Here is a 7,271-nt window from a genome sequence, read left to right as displayed (position 1 = left end):
TGCGCTGCAGGAGGCACCGGACGTCATTATTCGGATGGGGGGGCTGGGGTCACACCAAAGAGGTCCCTGGCCGCCCGTAGATGCACCCTCACCACACCGGCTACGGGAACAGCGGGCCGGAGGAGAGAGGATCTCCGCTGGGCATCTGAAGCGAGGAGTCTGGGGCCTGTTCTGGAGACCTGGAGTGAATGGACAATCTTGATAGGGACTCATCCGCGATCCTGCACAAGAGACAATGTGTCAGTTGGCATATTTTATTGTTTTATTGTTTTATTTTGTTTTATTTATTGCTATTGTATCTTCATTCCTTTTACCTTCTTTTAAAAACCAACATTTAACACACATGGACTTTTACACGACACATCACCCAATACTGATTTTTAACTTTAAATGTGTCATTTTGTTTTAAAGATATGTGGAATGTTTAAAAGATAAATGTGGAAGTGTAAAGAATGAATTTGTAACAATAAACTTTTTTCGAAAGAAAAAATCTGTTCCCGGGCACCATATATTAAATTGATTTTTGGTCCTGGGAGATGGAATAGGGGCTTGCTCCGTCCACTCCACGCATCGACCCAGTATTGCAGTACTTCTGGGAACGGTGCACCCTCCTAAAGTGTTCAATGAAAGAAATGTAGTGGTCTTGTGTGGCAGAAGGTGATAATGGAGCTAGTGTGAGTGGGTGTTGTAGGTGATCATGTGCTATACTAGCCTGGGTAGAATTGTGGTGTAAAAACAAGACAAAAAGGAACCCCTGTTCCTCTGTCAGTTTAACATCTGATCCCTCCACTATTCGGGGACGGCGTATTATATACATTTTTGGCTCATGGAGCCGGATGCGGAGCGTGCAAAAAAAAAAAAAAAAAAGCCCCTCACTGCACACACATTTTTGATGTCTCTCTGATCTCTTGGAGTCTTTACTAACGATGACTTGAATCGTGTGTTGCAAGTGTCTGTACGTGTTTAACTGGCAAACCGCTGGTGAGGATTGGGGAGAGGGACAGGGTGCTTCTGACTGAAGGCCTGGGAATTCATACTTACCTGGCAGGGGAGACACCATGATCAGGAAGGTGGTTCACCCAGGGCGGCTTATTGCTGATTGTTCTCCTTTCTCAGTATTTGCTTGGGTTTAATACCTAATAGAACAACATGTCGACCGTTTTGGTGCGCAGGAATACAGTCAAATTCGAGTTACTGGAAGGACTGGAGATGGACCGACTGAATTTCAGTAGGAGAATACTACAGACAGAACTCGGTTTTCAACCCTCACAACTGGATTACATCTTTGCCTTTCCTGGTAGGAAGATTTTTGAAGTGGTTTTTACCACTTTTTCTTCTTATGAACTCTGTGTGAATAGATTTAATTCCAAGAAGAGTACAACTCCTTGTTTCCAGAAAATTCTCTTGACCCCTTTATCTGAAAGAGATATCAGAACTGTGACTGTCTTGATACATTCTGAAAGGATTAAAATTGAAGATGTTACCACTTGGCTTTCTATGCACTGTACCATCTTAAATACTTCTTTGATGAGAGATGAGGATGGGATAAAGACTGGAGCTTCCAAATTCCAAGTACGTTTGAGGAAAGATGCAGAAGGTAATTACCATCACCTGCCCGCACTAATCCAATTAGGCCCAATTAGGGGCTATGTTTTCTATAATGGACAACCAAAAGAATGTAGAAAATGTGGCTCCTTGAACCATATAGCAGCGAATTGTGAAGTGGTAATCTGCAGACACTGTAAAAGTAAAGACCATAGCTCTAAGGATTGTCAGCTACCAAAGAAATGCAACCTATGCGGGGCCGAAGACCATAGGTTTCGTGATTGCCCTCATGCTTACTCCAACAAAATAAAACAACAAGATCGTGAAGAAGGACCGAATATGGTGGATTTTGAAGACCCAGAAAACAACATCAGAAGTGAAATTCCCGTTGTAATCCATCAAGATGGCGCCCAGGATGTTACGATTACAAATGGGGAATCTAGTATAAGTCCTTCACTACATCCTCAAGGATTAGTCGAAGTCCCTGCATCCTCTCCAAAAGAAGATCTGATAGACTTGTTAAGAGTCCCCCCCCCCCCCCCCCAGGCACCTAATGTTAACAAGAGAACAGAGAAAGAAACACAAAAGGACCTTTCAGTTGAAGAACAAGAAATTGCAATGGATGCTATGATATCAACGCCAGATAAGGAAGGCCAAAAACCAAGAAGGAACATCCTCTTGGAGGTAGCTGAGGCTTTTCCTCTGTCCTTATCTCTTCTATCTGAAACTCCAACACCAGAGTCCACTCCAAATGACAACAATCATTCTATACAGGAACATGAAGAAGCAGCTGACTGGTCATCCAATTCTACACCCTTCTTGGACTTTGATGAAATTGAAAGTTTTTCAACCACCACCCAAATGAAAGAAGTGGCATTACCAAAAGAATCACCTTCACGATCTAAGAGGGAAAAGAAAAGAAAAAGGCCAAAGAGCAGCGCGACGTCTCCTACGCAACTTTCTCCCCTTTAGGCTATTCGTTTATCGATCACATCCATTAATACCAGAGGTTTAAATGACCCGGTTAAATGCTCCTCTGTGTTTTCTTTTTTATATAACGAAGGTTTATAAAGGCCTTATAAATCTAATTATAGATCCTTCCAAGATAAGTGGAAATATGGTTATTCCTTAAGGTCTGGTGATAATAAGAATAGGTCTTCTGGAGTGAGCATTCTCTTTAGAGGTTGGCAATTTGAGATTCATCAAGTCAAGGAACTGGTCAATGGGAGACTTATGTATGTGGATGTAAGATTGAATGGTATACTCCTTCGTATAATTAATGTATATTGTCCTCCAGACTTACAAGAACGAAAAGAAGTTTTGAAAGATATAGCTTCATTACTTTTTTGTGGACATGAAGTGATTATGGAGGGAGATTTCAACTGTAAAATAGCAAAAGATGACAGGAAATCAACAAGAACAGTAAAACTCGATTCTAGCTCGGTAGATCTCATAGACATTCTTAAGGACTTCCAACTTACAGATGTTTTTAGAACTCAGAACCCAAAATATCCCTGGGTTCACTTGGTCTAATGGATCTTCCTCTTCCCGTATTGATTTTTTATTTTCTTCACCAACAATTGAGGTACTAGAATCCTCTGTGAAACCTGTTTTTTTTTTCTGACCATGCCAAATTGGATTGTGTATTAGATGTATGTGGTAGTAGTATGAGAGGCCAAGGATTATAAAAGTTAAATACAAGCTTGCTAGAAAATCCTAAAGTTGTACAAGAATTTAAAGGAATGTTAAACCAATGGTAATCACTGCAAGACATATATCCTTCAGTAGGTGATTGGTGGCAGGATCTTAAAATTAGAATAAATAAGTTTTTTATGAAGGAAAGCAAGAAAATTACATCAAAAAATAATTATCGGTTTAAGAAATGTCAGAGAGATCTACAAAGTTTGTACACAATGTCTCTTTCGGGATTTAATGTGGCAGATGATATTGCAAAACTTAAGAGAGAAATGGCTAAAATAATGGCTGATAAGAACAAGACAGACATTATAAGGAGTAGAGTTCAGCAATTTGAATCCACACTGTAAAAAAGCCAACTTACAAAAAGTCCTCCAAATAAACATAAAACAGTAAATTGAACTTACATATTTTGATTGGAATTGTTCATGCATGATACTAAGTTCATTCAACAAATTAGTCCCTTAAATGTTAAAAACGTGCAATGATTTGTTGATCTTACTAAGTTGTTTTCGTTTTCATTGAATCTCGTGATTCTCCTTGAACATTGAACGCATGCGCAGTTTGAGACATAAGCAACTTCAACAGGTGGTGAGACGACGACGACAGCGCCAGCGATTTTTCCAGAAGTTGATGCTGATGAAAAGTGGATGACAGGCGATTATGATTAATACATAATTGTGCAGGAAAAATTCGTCAGGACGCTATGTTATTTGTCATATAGTGCTCTTTATAAACTGATGGTGGAACGTAATCACTCCTGATGTGAAGGAGTGGTGTCGTGTCTGATATATCCAGCTTTTCTTTAAAATAACCGCTGTGAATTAATCCTTTTTATAGTCGTCTGTATGTTATTTGAAATATTTAACGAATATTGTGCTCATCACAATCTGATGGCCTAATATCATTTTACAGTGTGTTTCTGATTTCGCGCACTTTTGGGTCCTTTTCGATGCAGATGTGAAGGAGTGGTGTCGTCGTGCCTGATCAATCCAGCTTTAAAAAAAAAAAAAAAAAAAGTAACCGGTGTGTATTAATCATTTTTATAATCATCTGTATGTTATTTGAAATATTTAATGAATATTGTGCTCTTCATAATCTGACTGTCACAAACTATAGTCACAGGTGGGTGAGGGAAGCAGTGCAGAGAACTCAAAGGCAGCGGGATGATCTTGACGAGGAAACTCTTATCTTTAGCAGGTTCGGATGAAGCAGGAGAGCTGGCTGGAATGGCGGAGACTGGAGAGGAACGGAGAGCGGGAGCAGACGGGAACGGACCGGAGAATAGGCTTCGAGCAGGTAAATGGTAGCGGGAAATGCTCAGCGAGCTGGGAGTCTGTAAACGTAGTTGAAACGAGACCAGACAGTGAGGGATTGAGAGAGTGAGTCTTAAATAGTGCTGGTGCTTGGACTGGGAAGTGGATACAGCTGAGGACGGCAGGTGAGGATGATTAGTAGTCCGGGGAACCAGAACGAGTGGGCGGAGTGATGGTGTCTGGTGCTGACGCAGATGGTTCCGTGACACTGACGGCCTAATATCATTTTACAGTGTGTTTCTGATTTCGCGCACTTTTAGGACCTTTTCGATGCAGATGGGAAGGAGTGGTGTCGTCGTGCCTGATCAATCCAGCTTTTTCTTTAAAAAAAAATAACCGGTGTGTATTAATCATTTTTTATAATCATCTGTATGTTATTTGAAATATATTTAACGAATGTTGTGCTCTTCACAATCTGACGGCCTAATATCATTTTACAGTGTGTTTCTGATTTCGCGCACTTTTGGGTCCTTTTCGATGCAGATGTGAAGGAGTGGTGTTTTGAAATATTTAATGAATATTGTGCTCTTCATATCTTCATATCATTTTACAGTGTGTTTCTGATTTCGAGCACTTTGTTCATTTTCGATGCTGATGTGAAGGAGTTGTGTCCTGTCTGATCAATCCATCTTTTCCTTAAAAATAAACGGTGTGTATTAATCATTTTTATAATCATCTGTGTGTTATTTGAAATATTTAACGAATATTGTGTTATTCACAATCTAACGGCCTTATTTCATTTCACAGTGTGTTCATGATTTCGCGCACCTTTGGGTCCTTTTTGATGCTGATGTGAAGGAGTGGTGTCCTCGTCTGATCAATCCATCTTTTCTCTAAAATAAACGCTGTGTATTAATCATTTTTATACTCGTCTGTATGTTACTTGAAATAATTAACGAATATTGTTTTCTTCACAAACTGACGGCCTTATTTCATTTCACAGTGTGTTACTGATTTCGCGCACTTTTGGGTCCTTTTTGATGCTGATGTGAAGGAGTGATGTCCTGTCTGATTAATCCATCTTTTCTCTAAAATAACCGGTGTGTATTAATAATTTTTATAATCGTCTGTATGTTATTTTGAAATATTTAACGAATATTGTGTTCTTCAGAAACTGACGGCTTTATTTCATTTCACAGTGTGTTACTGATTTCGCGCACTTTTGGGTCCTTTTCGATGCTGATGTGAAGGAGTGGTGTCCCTGTCTGATCAATCCATCTTTTCTTTAAAATAACCAGTGGGTATTAATCACTTTTAGAATCGACTGCATGTTATTTGTCATGTGAATTGTTAAGCGTTTTATGGGGAAAAAATAGCGTTGTATTCCTAAAATGTTCTAGTAGCATGTTACTGATTTTCTGCACTTTTGATTGAAAAAAATATCAGTATAAAAATGGCCTAAATTGTTGGGAAAAAAAATGTTTTCACAGCGAATTAGTCCAGGAAATGCAGTGCAGATATTGTAAATTTTCTAACTCTGACCCAGAAGTCCTGGTAAAGCATTACAGGCTTCGTCATGGACAAGGTCATAAAGGAACTAATTGGCCTTGCCTATATTCAGATTGTGTCTGCTCTTTCCGGACACAAAGTGCTTTAAAATCACATTTGTCACGCTGCCACACCCGCAGAACAATGAGGCAAGTCAGCTTAACATTTAAATGTGATCTGTGTGAATTTCAAAATGTTTGCAGTGAAACCATATTTTTTAGACATCTTAATGGACATCTAAAAAGGCATGAAACTGTACAGTGTCCTTTTTCTGGCTGTGAGTATAAAACCAACAGGCTTTCCAATTTTGCCTCTCACAGGACAAGGAAACACAAAACGTATACAACAAAAGATTTAAGAAACTCTGTCATAACTGAAACTGAGAACATTAACACTGATACAACACTGAACTTTGATGATAATGATGACCATGATGCTGGTCAGTCCTCACAGGTTGTTCAAGAGTCTACTGACTCTGGTTGTGAAAGTGTGGATATTGAAACTCTTGAACATAAACTGGCTTCTGTATTCTTGAAAATGCAAACAGTCTTGCATATATCTAAGAGTGCCATACATAACATAGTTGAGGAAATTCATGATATATTGCACTTTTCCAAGTCTCTTGCTGTTGAAAGCATCAGAAATATCTTGGTCAAACGAATGTAGATAATTCTATTCTCCAGGAAATTAACAGTGCTATTTTTGAGACCAATCCTCTTCTGCTGACTACTTCAGAAAAAGGCAGTTTATCCACAGACCATAGAAGGAATGCGTATTTCAAAGAACACTTCTCTGTAATTGAGCCAACAGAGTATCTCTATGACAGGACACACAAAAATCACTTTGTTTATGTGTCTTTATATCATGTTCTGGAACGCTTACTAGGTCATAAAGATTTGTTGGATAAGATTGTGTTCAGTGGAGAGTCTACTCCTGGACATTTTGAGTCTTTTCAAGATGGTGCTTACTTTTAACCGACTTCTAGGTGACAAAGACCTTGCAATATCTTTGGGACTATATGTTGATGAATTTGAAGTGTGCAATCCCTTGGGCACTTCGAGAAAAATCCATAAGATTGTTGCCATTTATTGGGTGGTTCTAAACTTGCCTTCCAAATTCCGCTCTAGTCTTTACTCAATTCAGCTTGCGGTCCTTGGTTAGAGTGATGATGTTCGCCTCTTTGGATATGAGACATTTTTGGATCCACTGATGAAAGATGTGAAGTGT

The 7,271-nt window shown here is 39.2% G+C and overlaps 1 pseudogene; it reads left to right on the top strand.

Annotated features, from left to right (window-relative positions):
- Positions 1–466: 466 nt before the first annotated feature.
- LOC120461621 (U2 spliceosomal RNA) lies at positions 467–612 on the top strand (annotated as a pseudogene).
- The last annotated feature ends 6,659 nt before the right edge of the window (positions 613–7,271 follow it).

Source organism: Pimephales promelas, chromosome 2 (assembly GCF_988280905.1).
Source record: "Pimephales promelas chromosome 2, fPimPro1.hap1.1, whole genome shotgun sequence".
NCBI lineage: Eukaryota > Metazoa > Chordata > Actinopteri > Cypriniformes > Leuciscidae > Pimephales > Pimephales promelas.
The sequence above is the reverse complement of the archived record's forward strand: the minus strand, read 5'-3'. Positions and strand labels throughout refer to the sequence as shown.